Source organism: Pinus tabuliformis, chromosome 2_2 (genome assembly GCF_031772625.1).
Source record: "Pinus tabuliformis cultivar Carrire ecotype Pingquan chromosome 2_2, CPIR1, whole genome shotgun sequence".
Classification (NCBI taxonomy): Eukaryota; Viridiplantae; Streptophyta; class Pinopsida; order Pinales; family Pinaceae; genus Pinus; species Pinus tabuliformis.
The window spans coordinates 617,336,819-617,357,592 of record NC_142300.1 but is presented as its reverse complement, the minus strand read 5'-3'; positions in this window follow the sequence as shown (position 1 = coordinate 617,357,592).

Sequence of the window (20,774 nt, the reverse complement as noted above, 5' to 3'; positions counted from 1 at the left end):
TAGGTCTTTATTTCATGAACAACAATGGCAGGATTGATTCCTGGCATTTCCTCGTAAGACCAGGCAAACACATTGCGGAATTCTTGGAATAGGGCCTTGTAAGTTTGGATTTCATCTTCTGTACATGAGGCACCTATATGAATGTTTTCCTCAATTCCGGGCTTCACTGAAATATCAATGGGAATAGTGCGAGAAATATTCCCTAAATTCAACTCTGAATCAGAATGTTTCGTTGGATTCTTAGCGTCTTTGACGTATTCAGCGGTAAAGATAGATGAAAAATCATTTTCAAAAGCATCATCCTTAGGTAAAAACGAAGATCTGTGATGAAGATCTTCCCATGGTAGATCGTTTACACTTATGATTTCGCGAAGTTTCCCGTCAGATGACACGACTTCGGGAAACGCTATCCGTTCTAAGGTTGATGTGAAAAATGATTCTTCACTGACCACATTCACTTGGTCGATTTCGGTTGAACGCGAGTCGGTAAAAGACATGACGGCTTCATAAGCAATTTCATATGGACTTAAAGGCATAGCATCACCGAATGAGTCTATCTCAGATTCAGATGGGACAATCCAAGGATCGTCATAAATAATGTTTTCTGATGTAATCATATGAATTGATGCAAATGAAGGGTCTGTGTTGATTGGAGGGAAAGGAAAAGTTCCCAGTAAACTGGAATCTTTAACTAAACCTACGCCAATGTCCCTATAAGGGATTGTCGTCTTACCGACATGCTGGATACTCTCTGAAGAGGCTGGGTCGGACGAAAAGTATGTCAACTGATCAATTGTCACGATCTTACCGTTATATGGAAACTTTATTACTCTGAAGACCGATGAAACGACCGCTGTCATAGCATATGACCAACTTCGACCCAAAAGAAGGTTGTAGTCTAGAGGGGCATCAACCACTTCCACATCCAGACTAACGGTTTTACCTTCTACCCCTATTGTCACACGGAATCAGTCAAAAGTGCGGACACAACCGACCTTCCTAGAAGTCTAAGACATTCTAATGACAATCAAAACAAACTAGAGCTATCCTTCTCTAAACATGCATTATGATATGAGGAATCAAGTGTTTCGTTCTTACCTTTGTCCAAACGCTGTTGTAGAAATCCAAGCTTTGTTGATCTGGATGAGCTCCTCCTTTTCTCCAAAACCTGCAATCACCAACAGTCAAACAATTAAATAGCACCTGATTATAACATAAAACAAAGCATATTCAACATATAGACCAAGGAGTACATGAAATAACTCATAAACAACAAGTTATTGAGAAGAATGGACCAATTTGCATTAAAGGTAATCAAAAGGAACCATTACAACCTGAGCCTTGGTGTTGTGCAAGCTCCTTCCAGGGTCCACAAGAGTCTTCCTCTACTTTGACAAAGCTCACCCACTTCCAAATAGAACAAGCAAAGATGGCAATCTCTCCTCACAAGGTTCTAAATGGGAGTCCTAATTCCTGCAGCATTTACCCTTAGAAATGTATAACTTTCAACCTCCCTCCTTCTGGCCCAATGCCTGTATTTATAGTGCTCAAGAGGAAGTTAATCAGGTCCACCATCAATGGGATAGTCCCCTCTTTGGGTGGGATAGCTCCCTTATTGATGGGATAAGTTCCTCATTGCTAGGGGTGCATGAACCATCTGGAGGCGCTTCATACACGTCAAACAACCTTCTAGAATGCTCTAGAAATGACCACAAGTAAGTTTTTGAAGATAAAACTTGTGTATTTTAACCTTTTCAGAGGGACGCACCTGACCCTTTAGATACAGAGCGTCCTTGGACGCAGACATCATGAACATTAGGTGCGTACCCGTAGGCAAGGTTGAGAGAACCTGCGTACCCAGAGATAAACACATTTATAAAGACTTTCTCTCTTTCTTGGAGTTTGACATGGATAACAGAGGCATAAGACTTGCTTAAGAGGGTAGTATGACTGTTGATAGAGCCATACCAACTGTAAATAGCCATGGTGACATTTTTTAGTGTAACAGATTGCCCCCTAAAGTGCAAAGCCTGGAATAGATTAGGGTTTTGTATTATCTAGGAAGGGTGAAGCGCTTTATCATTTCAAGTATTATCTCGTGGAGAGCCTGGTCAGAACCTGCAATTTTCAACACAAAATACATGTATAAGATTATATCATCACTGAGGTAGGCATCCCCATACTCAGATCAAAACTTTAACTAACAGACTAACTACTCTGATACAGGAATGATCTTGTAATACATCATAATCATAGACTTTTGTAGACACAGTATGGGCGCAGCCATCTGTTTATGATTAGTCTACTTAGATAATGAATACAAAACTCCTCGCAGCCTGGATGGTGGAAACTAGATCCAGGGTCTTTATTTCTACTTCCCGAATTGGTACGATCCTAACCATGTGAATAAATGAGTTGTTGTCGAACATGGTAGAAACCACTTGATTACCAGTCAATGATGTAAACTGTTAACAAGCGTGAGAGAGACCACCAGTAATGTCAATGGTTCTCAAAGTACCCAGTACAATCCATGAGATGTGAATGAATGAGTTGACGTCGAACATTTCACGGAATCCTTCGATCGAAAGTCAATGATGTAAACTGACGTCAAAGGCGAGAAACCTGCCATTGATGCATGCAGACTTCAAGGTACTGACGATTTCTAAGTCATCTCTCTAGATAATGTGCTGATGTCGATAGAAAGTGACCCGTTGCAGGCAAGCCCACAACACGAAATCATTGTTCAAGTTGAAGAAATGTTGCTGTAAGGACTGACTCAGGGATGGTCAAATGGATGACAAGTATTTTGCAGATGAAAGTTTTGTTTGCAGACCTCTTGAACACATAACGACACGACATATGGTTTGGTGCTAAATAACTCAAAGTTAATCCCCGGAACCCGGCTGAAGACTTTCAAAGTGGTTTGATCAACTGTGAGGTAAAGAATTTCCCAACCCAGGTGAATGAAAAGTGTCGTGTTCAAGAGTGGTAATAAAGCTTCTTCTGAGACAAAAGGTAACAAATAGGCTCATTCTTCTCTCTTTTCCCCCACCATTTCTGGCAAGTACCTCTTTATTTTTAACAAGCTTGAGGAGGATAACATATGCTTGATTATAAGCTCATCCTTCGGATGAGTCCAACCTAGTTTTGATTCGAACCCTAGGAAGGAGTGGTTCGTTCCTGTTTGTAATTGAACAGGTCCTTTACTGTGAAATGTTTAACGAGCCCAGTATAGGAGAAACTCGGCGTTTTTCAATTTTAGAGAGTCTGAAAAACTTAAGAAGACTCCAAGTTGAACTTTTTCGTAGATTTGTGTCCCTCAAGCCCGAAAAAGTATAAAATAATACCTGGGGGAACCGCTTGATCTTGCGACCAAGGAGTACTTTCATGATTAGTGCCACTGACCTGAAAAGTAAAAAGCGATCAAGGACACGTCGTTTTATTTCCATATCGAGTTTGAAACGACAAAAACCCGACAATCTTTTCCTGATTTTACGGTCAGAAAAGAGCTATAAGGGGACCGTCTTTTAATTCCGTTTTAACGAGTGTAAAAGAAACGCTCGACAATCTTTTCATTTTTTAGGAGTCAGAAAAGGGCTTAAAAGATGACTCTGATATTTTTGTTCATGAAAAATGACAATTTTCCCTCTAAATCCCTTTGTCCTGCACAAAAACGACACATTACTCATACCTGTTTAAGATAGGCAAAATTTCATTGAAAAACATCCTTTCATGGTGAAAAATGAAGAAATTCATCCAAAAAACCTATAAAAAGACTTTTTACAATATCATTTTTACCATTTTACTGTTGAGGTTGAAAAAGGGCTTTTGGCAAAAAACTTCCCGTGGTCGCTGCGGAAAATTCGACCGTCAGAATCGAATGCCGTCTCCTCCAGGTATTTCACAACATCCTCCTTGTCAATTTCATCTGCTTAGAAATTTATTTCAGGTTTCATTTTTTATTTTTGGGGGGTTTTGGGTTTTGAAAACCGCTCCGCGGGGGACGCAGGTTCCCTAAAGGCTGGCTTGCGTCCCTCGACTTTTTCCTACACAGGGAAAAGGTCGGGGGACGCAGGCTACCTTCAGGCCACCTGCGTCCCGGCGCACTGTGTGCCAAACGCGGGGTGCGTCCTCCGCAAAACGCGGATTTTGAAACCCCAAGCTCCCAAATTAACCATTGAATTTACCCAAAATTTATTCTAATGCCTAGTTGTTCATGTGTAGGGCACTTATCATGCTGGATTGGAGAGAAAGAGAGCATGAGGAGGTTGATGAAGCTGCAATCAATCATCAACCTTCCCTCGATGCCCTAAGAGGATGTGGATTATACAAATACTGGGCCATACCTGGCATGAGGGCTCAGGTAAGATTCTTGGAGTGGTTGGTCGAGAGATGGAATGTTCAAGAGCAATGCTTTTATATCGGGGGGCAACAGCTCGAGATAGAGCCCTCTGATATCTACTTTCTCACTGGCTTGCCGAATAGAGGCGAGCAACTCAATCTAGCCGGGACTAGGCCGGGTGGCCAATCCCTTGATAGTCTCCGAGCAGATTGGTGCCTACCTGATCGACACCATGCGAAAGGCATAGAGATCAAATACATCTCTCGGCGTGAACTCATGGTCTTAGCTTTCACTGTGACCAGGATTTGTGGCTCAGCCACTTTACATATTGCCACTGGGTCCCAAATGCGGATGGCAATTGACTATCTCCAAGGCACCATCTTCAACTGGTGTGATGCGGTGTCGGCTAACTTGAAAGCTCAACTGACCAGGGCAAAGACCGGGAAACTAAAGACCTTTGGATATGGGCCTATAGTCGTGAGCTTTGCCTTAGAGAGAGTTCCGATGCTGATCCCTCAGCATCTCACTGTTGATATTTTGGGTCCTCAGGAGCCAAAGCTGATACGATGGGTTATGGTGATGGCCCGGCATCCGGACGAGGGTGCGGCAGTTGTTCGATTCACTGACAGTTATTTTCACTGGTTAGAGGACCAGGTGTTTGTGATTCAGGACTTTCCGTATGCCGGAGTAGATTTTCGAGGTGATCCGGACATGGTTCTTCCACAGGGAGAACAATGGGACGACAGAGGTACTTTATTTTTCACGAGTTTTCAAATTATGTATTTTTTTTGTTTTTTATATATATCGTCTCAAAACTGACAGTAAAATTTTCAAAATGCAGATGTTGGTCCACAGCGTCCAGCCAACCTCCGGCCTTTTGAGAGGAGACATCCAGTTGCACCGGTACCGGCCCCATGGGACGCGGCGGCTGCAGAGGTACTAGCTGAGTTGGAGCATGATCTACAGCGTCTGACGGCGGATATACCTGAGACTACTATGGATGATATTCCTATCAGACTTCAGCGCTATGTAGTCGCGGTCCCTGGACCGTTTAGGAGATTTTTGCGCAAGGTAGCCCGTGCAGTGGTGTCGTACAGGGAGCACCACCAGTGATTGGCTAGTCACTTTGTAGACACATGTGACATTTTTGACTTTTTTGTACTTTATCATTTTTGCCGATCATAAGGTGTTTTTCAACCTATGATTGAAGACGATGTATATTTTTTGACACACTCCTATCTATATATATCACTATTACCGGCTTATCTTGTTTAACATGTATATGATGAAATGTTTTTAAATTTACTTGCATGATTATTGTAAATGTCTGTCCAACACTCGAGAAGCAATTGCATCTGCTAATGTATTTAAGGACCTTGGAATATGCTGATATTCAATGTAATCAAATTCACGTTCCAAGAGACGCACTCTCAAAAACAACCTTAATAACACAGGATTTCTAATGGCATAAACTCTATTAAGCTGTAATACAACAAGTTCAGAATCTAACCTCACTATCAAACGTCGAATTCCAAATGAAATAGATTCGGATAATAATTCAACCACTGCACTGTATTCTGCAATGTTATTCGTTGTTTGACCGAGGCTTACCCCATGCATAGAAACTAACTCGTCAGAGGGTGAATAGATAACCCAAGCTGCGGAAGAGATATTCCGTGTACTACGACAAGCACCATCAGCAAATCCAATGTATGTTTGGAGAGGCGTCGACATCTGCAATATCAAGAGTAAAACCAAGATAAGCCAGAATAACGACAAAAAAACACACTCGCTAAGCTAAGCACACTGACTAACTAACAATCATACTAGCTAGAAAGAAAACCTAACCTAACTAAAAATCTCCATACCCACCATTTAAGCATAATACCTCTTTAGGTAAAGTCCATTTCTGGGTTTACCCAAAGAGTCCCCATCAAAATCTACCAGCTCATAAGCCCCTTTTGCTAGCTTTCGCTTTACAATATAGGGTCCATGCCACATAGGAACGAATTTTCCAGCACCTAGCTTATCGTTAGCTTGATCATATAAAAGCACTAGGTCTCCCTCCGAAAAACTTCGAGGGGTCACATTTCTATCATACTGAGCTTTCATTCGCTTTGCGTGAGTCTCGATTGCCAATGCAGCGTCACGTCGAGTCTCATCTAATTTAGCTAAGTACAATAAACGTTTCTCCTCTTCGGAAGTAGCTGGGAGTAATTCGACAGCCATTTGAAGTGATGGGATTTCGCATTCAATGGGTAACACAGCTTCCAAGCCATAAACTAGCTGGAAAGGAGTGAACCCTGTTGAGGTTTTTACTGAGGTTCGGTATGCCCATAGCGCCGAAAATAACATGTTGTGCCAATTCGACCGATGAATACCAATGGTTCGTCGGATCATGATAACCAGAACTTTGTTGATAGACTCAACCAAACCGTTGGCTTGCGGATAATAAGGAGTAGAGCTGTCGTGGCGCAAACCAAGCTGGCTTGTAAGCTCAGTCATCATGATGTTTCGAAAATGGCTCCCATGGTCAGTAATGATTGCTTGTGGGACACCAAACCTAGTTATAATATGATTGAATACGAAAACTGCAGCTGTTTTGCCGCTTGCGTCGAATGTAGGCATCGCCTCGGCCCATTTAGTGAAATAATCAACCGCGAGGATGATATACGCATGCCCCCCGGCCGAGTGAGGGTTACAAGTAATAAAGTCGATACCCCATTTGGCGAATGGACCAACGGCAATTATAGGGTGGAGAGGAGCAGGTGGTGCGCGCATCTTTCGATCAAACACTTGGCAGTTGTGGCACTTCCTGACTGCAATGATACAATCTTTAAACATAGATGGCCAGAAGTAACCAGCGCGCAACACCTTCTGAGCTGTGGCATACCCAGACATATGACCGCCACATGCTCCAGAGTGACAATCATTCAAAACCCTCTCAGCCTCTTCGTGAGTTAGACAACGTCGAAAAACTAAGTCTGCCCCCCGGCGATAAAGTGTATCTCCAATAATTTTGTATTGCTGGGATTGAAACCGAATTTTTCGACGTTCCGCCTTTGAAGCTTCAGGCCGAAAGGTTTGGGTTTGGAGATAGATGATTATATCCCCGTACCACGGATCTAAAGTACTGATAAGAAACAAAGATTCGTCCGCAATGGACTCCTCTGCCACAGTCTCTGTGTCAGTACGCGGGAAATCACACATCAATTCCGCAAAAACTAAGGATTTCTTAGACTTGGACTTCTCGAACTCCAAGTCGAACTCTTGCAGGATAACGATCCATTTAGAGTACTTGCCCCCTAGCAGTTGTTTTGTCAAAATGTAAATCATAGGGTTGCAATCCGAAATAACTGTAGTTTTACGGAGAAGAATGTAGTGACGAAAACGCTGGACAGCTTGAACGGCTGCCAGGGCCAATTTCTCCACATGCGAATATTTTAGCTCAGTGGGATTTAAGGTCCTACTGAGATAATATATCACATGTTCCGCTCCGAATTCATCTTCTTGAACTAACACCATTCCAATGGTGGAATGCGAAGCTGCGAGGTATAAGAAGTAGTCCTGGTTGTAGTTGGGAGGATGCAACAACGGTGCATGGGTCAACGCGTGTTTAAGTGCATCAAAAGATTGTTGGGCAATCTCGTCCCAAAAGAATTGAACGTTCTGTTTCAACAACCGTGTAAAACCTTTAGTGACCTCGGCGTAGTTTGGGATGAATCGGCGTAAAAAGTTCGCTTTCCCTTGCAAACTTTGGAGTTGGCGCAAACTCGAAGGAGGAGGCAATTTGATGATAGCTCGACTTTCGAGGGATCGACGCGAATGCCGGCTTTTGAAACAACAAATCCCAGCAATCGACCTGTTTCTATACAGAAAACACACTTGTGGGGATTCAACCGAATTCGATAATGCCTACACCTCATAAAGATTGCTCGTAGGTGGACAAGGTGATCAGCTCGATGTAAAGAATGAGCAGGCAAATCATCGAGATACGGTTGCACAATGTGCTTGATGTCGTGAAATGCGTAAGACATCGCCCGTTGAAAAGTGGCCCCGGCATTCTTAAGCCCAAAAGGTAATTTGCAATAAGCAAATGTCCCCCATGGACAAATGAATGCCGTTTTTGGTTGGTCGGCAGGTAGAATATTGATTTGATTATAGCCCGAAAAACCATCCATGAAGGAAAACATTTCACTTCCGGCACAATCATCAATAATTTGATCGATATAAGGCGTAGGATAGTTGTCTTTTGGACAAGCTCGATTGATATCCCTATAGTCGATACAGATTCTTATTGTTCCTTGTTTCTTATTGACCGGAACAATATTCGATACCCAATCCGTTAACGGGATCGGATAAATGAAACCTGCTTTCAACAGCTTTTCGACTTCTGCTTTAATCGCAGCCGCTTTTCGAGGGTGAATCTGACGCAACCGTTGCCGGACGGGTTTAGCATCCGGGTAGGTCTTTATTTCATGAACAACAATGGCAGGATCGATTCCCGGCATTTCCTCGTAAGACCAGGCAAACACATCGCGGAATTCTTGGAATAGGGCCTTGTAAGTTTGGATTTCTTCTTCTGTACATGCGGCACCTATATGAATGTTCTCCTCAATTCCGGGCTTCACTGAAATATCAATGGGAATAGTACGAGAAATATTCCCTAAATTCAACTCTGAATCAGAATGTTTCGTTGGATCCTGAGCGTCTTTGACATATTCAGCGGTAAAGATAGATGAAAAATCATTTTCAAATGCATCATCCTTAGGTAAAAACGAAGATCTGTGATGGAGATCCTCCCATGGTAGATCGTCTACACTTAGGATTTCGCGAAGTTGTTCGTCAGATGACACGACTTCGGGAAACGCTATCCGTTCTAAGGTTGAGGTGAAAAGTGATTCTTCACTGACCACATTCATTTGGTCGATCTCGGTTGAATGAGAGTCGGTAAAAGACATGAGAGCTTCATAAGCAATTTCATATGGACTCAAAGGCATAGCATCACCGAATGAGTCTATCTCAGAGTCAGATGGGACGATCCAAGGATCATCATAAATAATGTTTTCTGATGTAATCATATGAATTGTTGCAAATGAAGGTTCTACGCTGAGTGGAGGGAGAGGAAAAGTTCCCAGTAAACCGGAATCCTTAACTAAACCTACACCAACGTCCCTATAAGGGATTGTCGTCTTACCGACATGCTGGATACTCTCTGAAGAGGCTGGGTCGGATGAAAAGTATGTCAGCTGATCAATAGTCACGATCTTACCGTTATGTGGAAACTTAATTACTCTGAAGACCGATGAAACGACCGCTGTCATAGCATATGACCAACTTCGACCCAAAAGAAGGTTGTAGTCTAGAGGGGCATCAACCACTTCCACATCCAGACTAACGGTTTTACCTTCTACCCCTATAGGCAATTCCTGTAGAATACCAAACGGACGGAACCCACGGCCATCAAAGGCCTTAAGGATGGTGGGGGATTGGTTCAACGAAGGAGAACCAAGGGATCTCCAACATTGAATCGACATAATACACGTAGAAGCTCCCTCATCAATCACAGTCCTATGAATAGGCCTGTTTTTTACTATCACTGGAATTTGGAAAGCCATTTGATGGGGGAGACGCGGTGTACTATTTTCTAGATCGAAGATTATTAGATTCGGGTCCTGAACATCAACAGCTCCTATAGCCGACAAAAGCAATTTTCGTTGTGCTGGGCATGATTGCAGCACTTCTAACGCCGACATTGCTGAGGGTGAAACAGCTAAGTCCTCAACAATGTTGTAATTCTGGGCCGCTCTCGCATGTGGATTGAAAGCAGACCTTCGAAGTACACCCTTGGCGGGCGGTTTAATTACTAAGTCCGGGTTAGGTTTCTCGATCTGTAGTGGATCGGAACCAGGAGCTGAGGTTGATGGGTTAGAGTGAGAAGATTCTGCTTCCTTACCATCAACAGGATTCTTACTACCATAATCTTGCGATCGAGTCGCAATCCTCACATGAGACATCATCAAAATGGGTTCTTCACTGGCATTCGAGGAAGAACCTATCATCTTATTCTCCTGCTCCGGAAATGGATTTTTTAACACAGCAGGAGTGGGAGAACCTTTGACTATTTTCACAACCTCGGCCCGATGAGGGCAATCTCTCGTAAAATGATCCTCTTCACAAATAAGACAAGGATATCGAGGTTTGCGCTTTTCGTCATTGGTTTCCGACTTTTCTGTTTTCTCCTTCGGAGCCTTGTCTGCTTTAGCCTTCTTCTTTCTGCCGTTTTTTGATTTGGCCGTAGATGACTCTACAGCGTGAATATCGGCGGTAAGTTCAGGAGAAGACTCTCCTGTCGGGGAATCGGGCAAAGTGATAATAGGAGTAGTTGAAGCCTTGGAAGACTTCTTCTTGCTCTTTGTATTCACGATACCAATCATACCATCAGCGGCATGAGATCCCGAAGGAGCAGCAGCGATTTGATTCGACTTTGGAAGATCCGGAATCTTCTCGTGTAATGTACCCGACTGAGTGTAAACTAAGTCAAGGTATTGCGCCTGAGCAATGACTTGCTCCTCAGTAACTACTCCGGCCTTAGCTACATCTTCAGTAATTCTTGGTAATAATGATTTAACAAACCATTCAGCTAAGATTTGGTCCGGGATAAAAACTTTCACTAGCCTTCTTCGACGTCTCCACTCATGAATGTGATCGGAAATATACGTGGAGGTTGATTGTTTTAGTGAAGTTAATAACTCCGTGCCGTTATCGTATCTGACCGGCAACTGAAAGTGAGTTAAGAACGAGGTAGCTAACTGGCTAAAATTGTAAAAAGAGGCCCGTGGTAACTCAATGTACCACTTGGCCGCGAGACCAATGAGTGTACGCTGGAAAAGACGTAAGCGGATCGAATCATCCGAGATAGAATTTGAAGCACACCAGAGGTGGTAAGTCATCACGTGATTGGACGGATCCTCTCCAGACTTACCTTCGAACTTGGGTATATCGCTGGGCAACTTATTTGGCATTGACGGCCAGAACGGAAGATATTGAATTGGATCGTTCGTTAGGCGCGTCAAGTCTGGTAAATCCAAAGTTGCGATAAACGGTAACTGCCGGTTAGGATCTCTAAAACTCTGGGTCACAATACCGGCCCCAGGAGGAGGATATCCAGGATAACTAGGAACAGGAGTCGCATTTGGGATATTATATCCTCCTGGAAAACCAGGATTAACCGGACCGTACTGGGGTTGCTGAGGTTGTTGATAAGTGTACCCAGGATACGGTTGATACTGGTAAACCGCTTGTTGGACAGCTTGCCCAGGTTGGTACTGTCCCTGGTACGGAGGTTGAACAAATTGAGGTTGAGTAGTGACAACCGTACTTATACCAGGCTGGCCTACAGGCATCTGGACCGTGGTTTGAATCGTAGATCCAGACAACGGTAAAGATGTCTGAGGAGTGGTTACAGAGACAGTAGAAACCGGAGCCGTCGATACTCCAGAAGTAAGTATGGTAGATGTGGCGGTAGTTGCAGCAGCCGTTTGAGATGGAGTACTAGGTGCAATTGGCGGCTGAGTAACTACCGAAGTTACAGAGGTTTGAACACTTGACTGGACAGGTTGCGGTTGCTGGGGTGGACCAGAAACTACAGGTTGTCCAGCTTGAGGTACCGACTGTATACTTGGCTGCAACACCTGTTGACCCTGTGACGGATCCCACACTAACATTCCAGGGTATTGACCCATAACAGGTTGAGGATACTGAGATCCATAGCCCGATTGAGGATAGGATTGATAATTGTAAGGTGCAGTTCCCATACCTTGACCATATGATTGACCTTGAGGTGGTTGATAACCTTGACCTGAGTATTGACCTTGAGGTTGATAACCTTGAGGTAAATACGGGTACTGGGGTTGACCTTGACCTTGAGGTTGGTACCCTTGGGGTTGATACCCTTGGGGTTGCCATCCTTGAGGTTGCCATCCTTGAGGTTGATATTGATACTGAGGTTGACCTTGGGGTACATATTGAGGCTGGGGTTGACCTTGAGGTATGTATTGCCCCATAGGAGCGTACTGACCTTGAGGTTGCCCCCCAGACACGAATGAAGTACCTTGAGGTTGCCCCCCAGGCATTAAATGAGGCTGCCCCCCAGGCGGTAATTGGCCACCTTGAGGTTGGGAAACGGGAACTGAACCTGACATCATGTAAATGTCTCCTACACCCAATGGTACATTACCACTGTTTCCAACTAATAACCCATGATCAACGGGTTGAGGAGATGCTCCCGCAAAGGTACCAGAAAGAGATTGATACCCAGTAGGAACAGAAGGACCGCCATGTAAAAAAGATTCAGGACTTTGTGTAAACACAGACGACTGACCAGACATATTTACAGGAGTATGAATACCTCCAGGTGGAAAAGGAGTACGAGGTGTAGAAAAACCTAGCCCAAAGTTGTCTAAATAATTGGTTAACGAAAGGTACCAAGTAGTACTTCTAGGAGGACTGTAAAAGATAGATTCACGCTCCCTTAGATCAAGGGTAAGTTGATCTTCAAGATCAGAGACGCCTATTTCTTCCTCTGGAACAAGTTCTTCAATAGCAATCAAACCAGTAGGAAGATTTTCGGTGATAATTCTTTCTATTCTCGGTGAATCAGGAACACTAGAAGTCGGAGTAACAGGTTCAGATATTTCTAGTTCTTCGCCTGTATCACTAGCAGACGAAAAACTACCAACAAGCTCAGAAACTGTAACAGCTTCGGGATTATAACCTGTCTCTAAGCCTTGGTAATCTGAATGGACTACCAAGGAAGATTCTCCTTCTTCAGGTGAACCTACTCTACTGCCACTAGGAGGAGTTACAAGGACCTTCAAACCTTCTAGATGACTGGACTCGTCTCGAGGAGGTTCACCCCTAAGTCTACGGGATCTTCTCAACAATTCGGCCACAGAAACAACTTCAGGAGACTGGCCCCGAAGTCTACGGGACTGTCTCGGTAATTCCGCCACAGCTAAAAACTTTTAACTACTACACACGAAAACAAAGTAAAAATTTCAAATCAAACCACCTAAAGTCTCTAAAGAACCAAACAAATTTGAATCACACGCCTAAAGAATCTAGGGCGTCAAACCAAACACAAACAGTAGCCTTCCAGACCAAAAGCGCTAGTTGGTGATGAAGCCCAACCTCGCTGGATTCAGTACAGAAGTGGCGGGTGGAACAGTTACCCCGGCAACCTGCTTAATGAATAGACTGGACCAAGTTCCTCCACTTTAACCGTCTCGAGTGAAGTGAACCCCCCAGAAAATCCAAGTGAGTCTAGCCGACGTCTGCTCCAGGTACAGTGGGATCTTCCCTCCACCGTCACCTCGGTAGAATCCTAAAGATAATGGTCACTAAGGTTACCAACCACAACAAATGCACCTGGGGGAACAGTCTAAACTCCGACAGCACGCAAGGGCAGAGTAGCAAGCTCAATCCCCTTACCGGCTCCTTGACAATAATCCAAGGTTTACCGACAAGTGACCCCTGGCTCCTCGACAATGGTTAATCCGAGGTTTACCGTTTGTAATACGTGCGTGTCTGGCGTCGTTCCCAACGAGGGGGGATTGATCCCCTCACTGGTTCGGACACGAGCTCGTGCTTCTCCTTTAAGAGGAGCTTTCCCAGAGTACAAGTGAGACAATTGGATTTATTCTATCACAAGATAAGCTACTTGTTTGGTTTTGTTGTCTTGGAGAGTTAATTACTCACCTACTCCAAGACACTAGCCTGATCTAAATTGGTGTTTCAGAGCCCTAGTAAATAAAAGTTACTACTTCGATTTTACTTTAAGCGTTACTTTTATGGTTTTCCTTTAAAGACAAAAGGTAGTGGAAGTGAAACCAATGGTGTGTAGACTCGACTCCAACCACTACAAAGATGCACCTAAGATGATTTACGCTATTTTTCCTTTTTCAATGAAATTCTTAACTAAGAGAGTTAAGAGAATGCAAATTTTAGAGAAAACAACTTCCTTAGAAAAGACAATCAAAGAAACAATTCTCTTTTTCTTTTCAAGCACACAAACATAACCACTCTTTACTTGCACGAAAAACTCTTTTTCTTTCAAAACTTTTCAGAGCTACTTGAAACAAAACTTTCCAAAGGAGATGTTTTTGTATTTTCTCTTTTAAATAAAGCATATAAACCTATCTTAACAAAAAACAATCTCAAAAAACTATAAAATCTATGAAAACTTGACTCACAAGCAAATCAAAAGAGAAATTACCCTAAGCAAATCTAACAAGGAAAAAGCTCACAAAGATGATTCTAGGTTGTTTTACTTGATCTAAATCAAATCAAGGACTAGCTAATGCAGAATCAAAAGACTAGTCAAAACAAAACTCAAATCTTTTTGTTCTTTTTGTAAAATGGAATTCAAGACTTAAACAACAAGCACTTCGAAATTGGCCCAAGAGACAACTCAATGGTAAGTTACTCTCACAGGTAGACTTTATGACAGGTCTGACTTCTTAGAATGCTGACAAAACCAGAGAGATCTAAGGCTTGACAACTCCTACCGCCAAAGTCACTACAAGACCTACTCAAAATCAAACCCTAGGGCTTATACTTCGATGAAATCCACTAAAACACTCAATGCTATCGAAACAAGTTCAGGTGAAGATTTTTGACAAGGGACTAATGAATCTGGGCAGAAAAAACTAAGAAAAAACAAAATCTAAGAGCAAAAAATGCAAAAAATGGAATTTTTTCAAATTTTAGCAGGGGACGCAGGCAACCCGTTAGCACAGGTGCGGGCCCGCTCTGTGCACACAGCAAAAGTGCGTCCAGGGACGCACTGTGCAGCACTCAGAGGGTGCGTCCTACTGAAAAACTCAAGAAAAACCAAAATAAAACTAATCCTAAGCTAACCCACCCAGAGACAAAGTCACAGAGCCAAAACCAGAAAAATAAACCAATTTTCTCAAAGCAAAGTTCACACAAAGGAAAAGACTTTTCTCATCAATGGAATCCCCAGTATGGTCGCCAATTTGTCACACGGAATCAGTCAAAAGTGCGGACACAACCGACCTTCCTAGAAGTCTAAGACATTCTAATGACAAACAAAACAAACTAGAGCTATCCTTCTCTAAACATGCATTATGATATGAGAAATCAAGTGTTTCGTTCTTACCTTTGTCCAAACGCTGTTGTAGAAGTCCAAGCTTTGTTGATCTGGATGAGCTCCTCCTTTTCTCCAAAACCTGCAATCACCAACAGTCAAACAATTAAATAGCACCTGATTATAACATAAAACAAAGCATATTCAACATATAGACCAAGGAGTACATGAAATAACTCATAAACAACAAGTTATTGAGAAGAATGGACCAATTTGCATTAAAGGTAATCAAAAGGAACCATTACAACCTGAGCCTTGGTGTTGTGCAAGCTCCTTCCAGGGTCCACAAGAGTCTTCCTCTACTTTGACAAAGCTCACCCACTTCCAAATAGAACAAGCAAAGATGGCACTCTCTCCTCACAAGGTTCTAAATGGGAGTCCTAATTCCTGTAGCATTTACCCTTAGAAATGTATAACTTTCAACCTCCCTCCTTCTGGCCCAATGCCTGTATTTATAGTGCTCAAGAGGAAGTTAATCAGGTCCACCATCAATGGGATAGTCCCCTCTTTGGGTGGGATAGCTCCCTTATTTATGGGATAAGTTCCTCATTGCTAGGGGTGCATGAACCATCTGGAGGCGCTTCATACACGTCAAACAACCTTCTAGAATGCTCTAGAAATGACCACAAGTAAGTTTTTGAAGATAAAACTTGCGTATTTTAACCTTTTCAGAGGGACGCACCTGACCCTTTAGATATAGAGCGTCCTTGGACGCAGACATCATGAACATTAGGTGTGTATCCACAGGCAAGGTTGAGAGAACCTGCGTACCCAGAGATAAACACATTTATAAAGACTTTCTCTCTTTCTTGGAGTTTGACATGGATAGCAGAGGCATAAGACTTGCTTAAGAGGGTAGTATGACTGTTGATAGAGCCATACCAACTGTAAATAGCCATGGTGACATTTTTTAGTGTAACACCTATAGGCAATTCCTGTAGAATACCAAACGGACAGAACCCACGGCCATCAAAGGCCTTAAGGATGGTTGGGGATTGGTTCAACGAAGGAGACCCAAGCGATCTCCAACATTGAATCGACATAATACACGTAGAAGCTCCCTCATCAATCACAGTCCGATGAATAGGCCTGTTTTTGACTATCACTGGAATTTGGAAAGCCATTTGATGGGGTAGACGCGGTGTACTATTTTCTAGATCGAAGATTATCAGATTCGGGTCCTGAACATAAACAGCTCCGATAGTCGACAAAAGTAATTTTCATTGTGCTGGGCATGATTGCAGCACTTCTAAAGCCGACATTGTTGAGGGTGAAACAGCTAAGTCCTCAACAATGTTGTAATTCTGGGTTGTTCTCACATGTGGATTGAAAGCAGACCTTCGAAGTACACCCTTGGCGGGCGGTTTGATTACTAAGTCCGGGTTAGGTTTTTCGATATATAGTGGATCGGAACCAGGAGCTAAGGTTGATGGATTAGAATGAGAAGATTCTGCTTCCTTACCATCAACAGGATTCTTACTACCATAATCTTGCGATCGAGTCACAATCCGCACATGAGACATCATCAAAATGGGTTCTTCACTGGCACTCGAGGAAGAACCTATCATCTTACTCTCCTGCTTTGGAAATGGATCTTTTAACACAGCAGGAGTGGGAGAACCTTTGACTATTTTCACAACCTCGGCCCTATGAGGGAAATCCCTCGTAAAATGATCCTCTTCACAAATAAGACAAGGATATCGAGGTTTGCGCTTTTCGTCATTGGTTTCCGACTTTTCCGTTTTCTCCTTCGGAGCCTTGTCTGCTTTAGCCTTCTTCTTCCCTTTTTTCTTTCCACCGTTTTTTGATTTGGTCGTAGATGACTCTACAAGGTGAATATCGGCGGAAAGTTCAGGAGAAGACTCTCCTATCGGGGAATCGGGCAAAGTGATTATAGGAGTAGTTGAAGCCTTGGAAGACTTCTTCTTACTCTTTGTATTCACGATACCAATCATACCATCAGCGGCATGAGATCCCAAAGGAGCAGCAACGATTTGATTCGATTTTGGAAGATCTGGAATCTTCTCGTGTAACGTACCCGACTTAGTATAAACTAAGTCAAGGTACTGCGCCTGAGCAATGACTTGCTCCTCAGTAGCTACTCCGGCCTTAGCTACATCTTCAGTAATCTTCGGTAATAATGATTTAACAAACCATTCAGCTAAGATTTGGTCCGGAATAAAAACTTTCACTAACCTTCTTCGACGTCTCCACTCATGAATGTGATCAGAAATATACGTGGACGTTGATTGTTTTAGTGAAGTTAATAACTCCGTGCCGTTGTCGTATCTGACCGGCAACTGAAAGTGAGTTAAGAACGAGGTAGCTAACTGGCTGAAATTGTAAAAAGAGGCCCGTGGTAACTCAATGTACCACTTGGCCGCGAGACCAATGAGTGTACGCTGGAAAAGATGTAAGCGGATCGAATCATCCGAGATATAATTTGATGCACACCAGAGGTGGTAAGTCATCACATGATTGGACGGATCCTCTCCAGACTTACCTTCGAACTTGGGTATATCACTGGGCAACTTATTTGGCATTGGCGGCCAGAACGGAAGATATTGAATTGGATCGTTCGTTAGGCGCGTCAAGTCTGGTAAATCCAAAGTTGCGATAAACGGTAATTGCCGGTTAGGATCTCTAAAACGCTGGGTCACAAGACCAGTCCCAGGAGGATGATATCCAGGATAACTAGGAACAGGAATCGCATTAGGGATATTATATCCTCCTGGAAAACCAGGATTAACCGGACCGTACTGGGGTTGTTGAGGTTGTTGATAAGTGTACCCAGGATACAGTTGATACTGGTAAACCGACTGTTGGACAGCTTGCCCATGTTGGTACTGTCCCTGGTACGGTTGTTGAACAAATTGAGGTTGAGTAGTGACAACCGTACTTATACCAGGTTGACTTGTAGGCATCTGGACCGTGGTTTGAATCGTAGATCCAGACAACAGTAAAGATGTCTGAGGAGTGGTTGCAGAGACAGTAGAAACCGGAGTTGTCGATACTCCAGAAGTAAGTGCGGCAGATGTAGAGGTAGTTGCAGCAGCCGTTTGAGATGGAGTACTAGGTGCAATTGGCGGCTGAGTAACTATCGAAGTTACAGAAGTTTGAACATTTGACTGGACAGGTTGCGGTTGCTGGGGTGGACCAGAAACTACGGGTTGTCCAGCTTGAGGTACCAATTGTATACTTGGCTGCAACACCTGTTGACCCTGTGATGGATCCCACACTAACATTCCGGGGTATTGACTCGTAACAGGTTGAGGATACTGAGATCCATAACCGGATTGAGGATAGGATTGATAATTGAAAGGTGCAGTTCCCATACCTTGAATATATGACTGACCTTGAGGTGGTTGATAACCTTGACCTGAGTATTGACCTTGAGGTTGATAACCTTGAGGTAAATACGGATACTGGGGTTGACCTTGACCTTGAGGTTGATACCCTTGAGGTTGATACCCTTGGGGTTGATACCCTTGAGGTAAATATTGATAGTGAGGTTGACCCTGGGGTACATATTGAGGCTGAGGTTGACCTTGAGGCATGTATTGCACCATAGGTACATACTGACCTTGAGGTTGCCCCCCAGACACGATTTTTGTACCTTGAGGTTTCCCCCCAGGCGTTAACTGAGGCTACCCCCCAGGCGGTAATTGGCCACCTTGAGGTTGGGAAACGGGAACTGAACCTGACATCATGTAAATGTCTCCTACACCCAATGGTACATTACCATGGTTTCCAGCTAATAACCCATGATCAATGGGTTGAGGAGATGCCCCCGCAAAGGTACCGGAAAGTGATTGATACCCGGTGGGAACAGAAGGACCGCCGTGTAAAAAAGATTCAGGAGTTTGAGTGAAAACGGACGACTGACCAGACATATTTACAGGAGTATAAATACCTCTAGGTGGAAACGGAGTACGAGGTGTTGAAAAAACTACCCCTGAGTTGTCTAAATAATTGGTTAACGAAAGGTACCAAGTAGTACTTCTAGGAGGACTGTAAAAGATAGATTCACGCTCCCTGAGCTCAATAGTAAGTTGATCCTCAAGGTTAGAGACGCCTATTTCTTCCTCTGGAGCAAGTTCTTCAATAGCAATCAGACCAGTAGGAAGATTTTCGGTGATAACTTGTTCTACTCTTGGTGAATCTAGAACACTAGAAGTCGGAGTAACAGGTTCAGATATTTCAGGTTCTTCGCCTATATCACTAGTAGACGAAAAACTACCAGCAAGCTCAGAAACTGTAACAACTTCGGGATTATAACCTGTCTGTAGACTTTGGTAATCTGGATGGACTACCAAGGAAGATTCTCCTTCTTCAGGTGAACCTACTCTACTGCCACTCGGAGGAGTTACAAGGACCTTCAAACCTTCTAGATTACTGGGGTCGTCTCGAGGAGGTTCACCCCGAAGTCTACGGGATCTCCTCAACAATTCGGCCACAGAAACAACTTCAGGAGACTAGCCCCGAAGTCTACGGGACTGTCTCGATAATTCCGCCACAGCTAAAACCTTTTAACTACTACACACGAAAACAAAGTAAAATCTCAAATCAAACCAACTAAAGTCTCTAAAGAACCAAACAAATTTGAATCACACGCCTAAAGAATCTAGGGCGTCAAACCAAGCACAAACAATAGCCTTCCAGACCGAAAACGCTAGTTGGAGATGATACCCAACATCGTCGGATTTAGTACAGAAGTGGCGGGTGGAACAGTTACCCCGACAACCTGCTTAATGAATAGACCGGCACAAGTTCCTCCACTTTAACCGTCTCGAGTGAAGTGAACCCCCCGGAAAATCCAAGTGAGTCTAGCCGACGTCTGCTCCAGGTACAGTGGGATCTTCCCTCCACTGTCACCTCGGTAGAATCCTAAAGATAATGGTCACTAAGGTTACCAACTGCAACAAATGCACCTGGGGGAACAGTCTACACTCCGACAGCACGCAAGGGTAGAGTATCAAGCTCAATCCCCTTGTCGGTTCCTTGACAATAATCCAAGGTTTACCGACAAGTGACCCCTGGCTCCTCGACAATGGTTAATCCGAGGTTTACCGTTTGTAATACGTGCGTGTCTGGCGTCGTTCCCAACGAGGGGGGATTGATACCCTCACTAGTTCAGACACGAGCTCGTGCTTCTCCTTTAAGAGGAGCTTTCCGAGAGTACAAATGAGACAATTGGATTTATTCTATCACAAGATAAGCTACTTGTTTGGTTTTGTTGTCTTGGAGAGTTAATTACTTTCC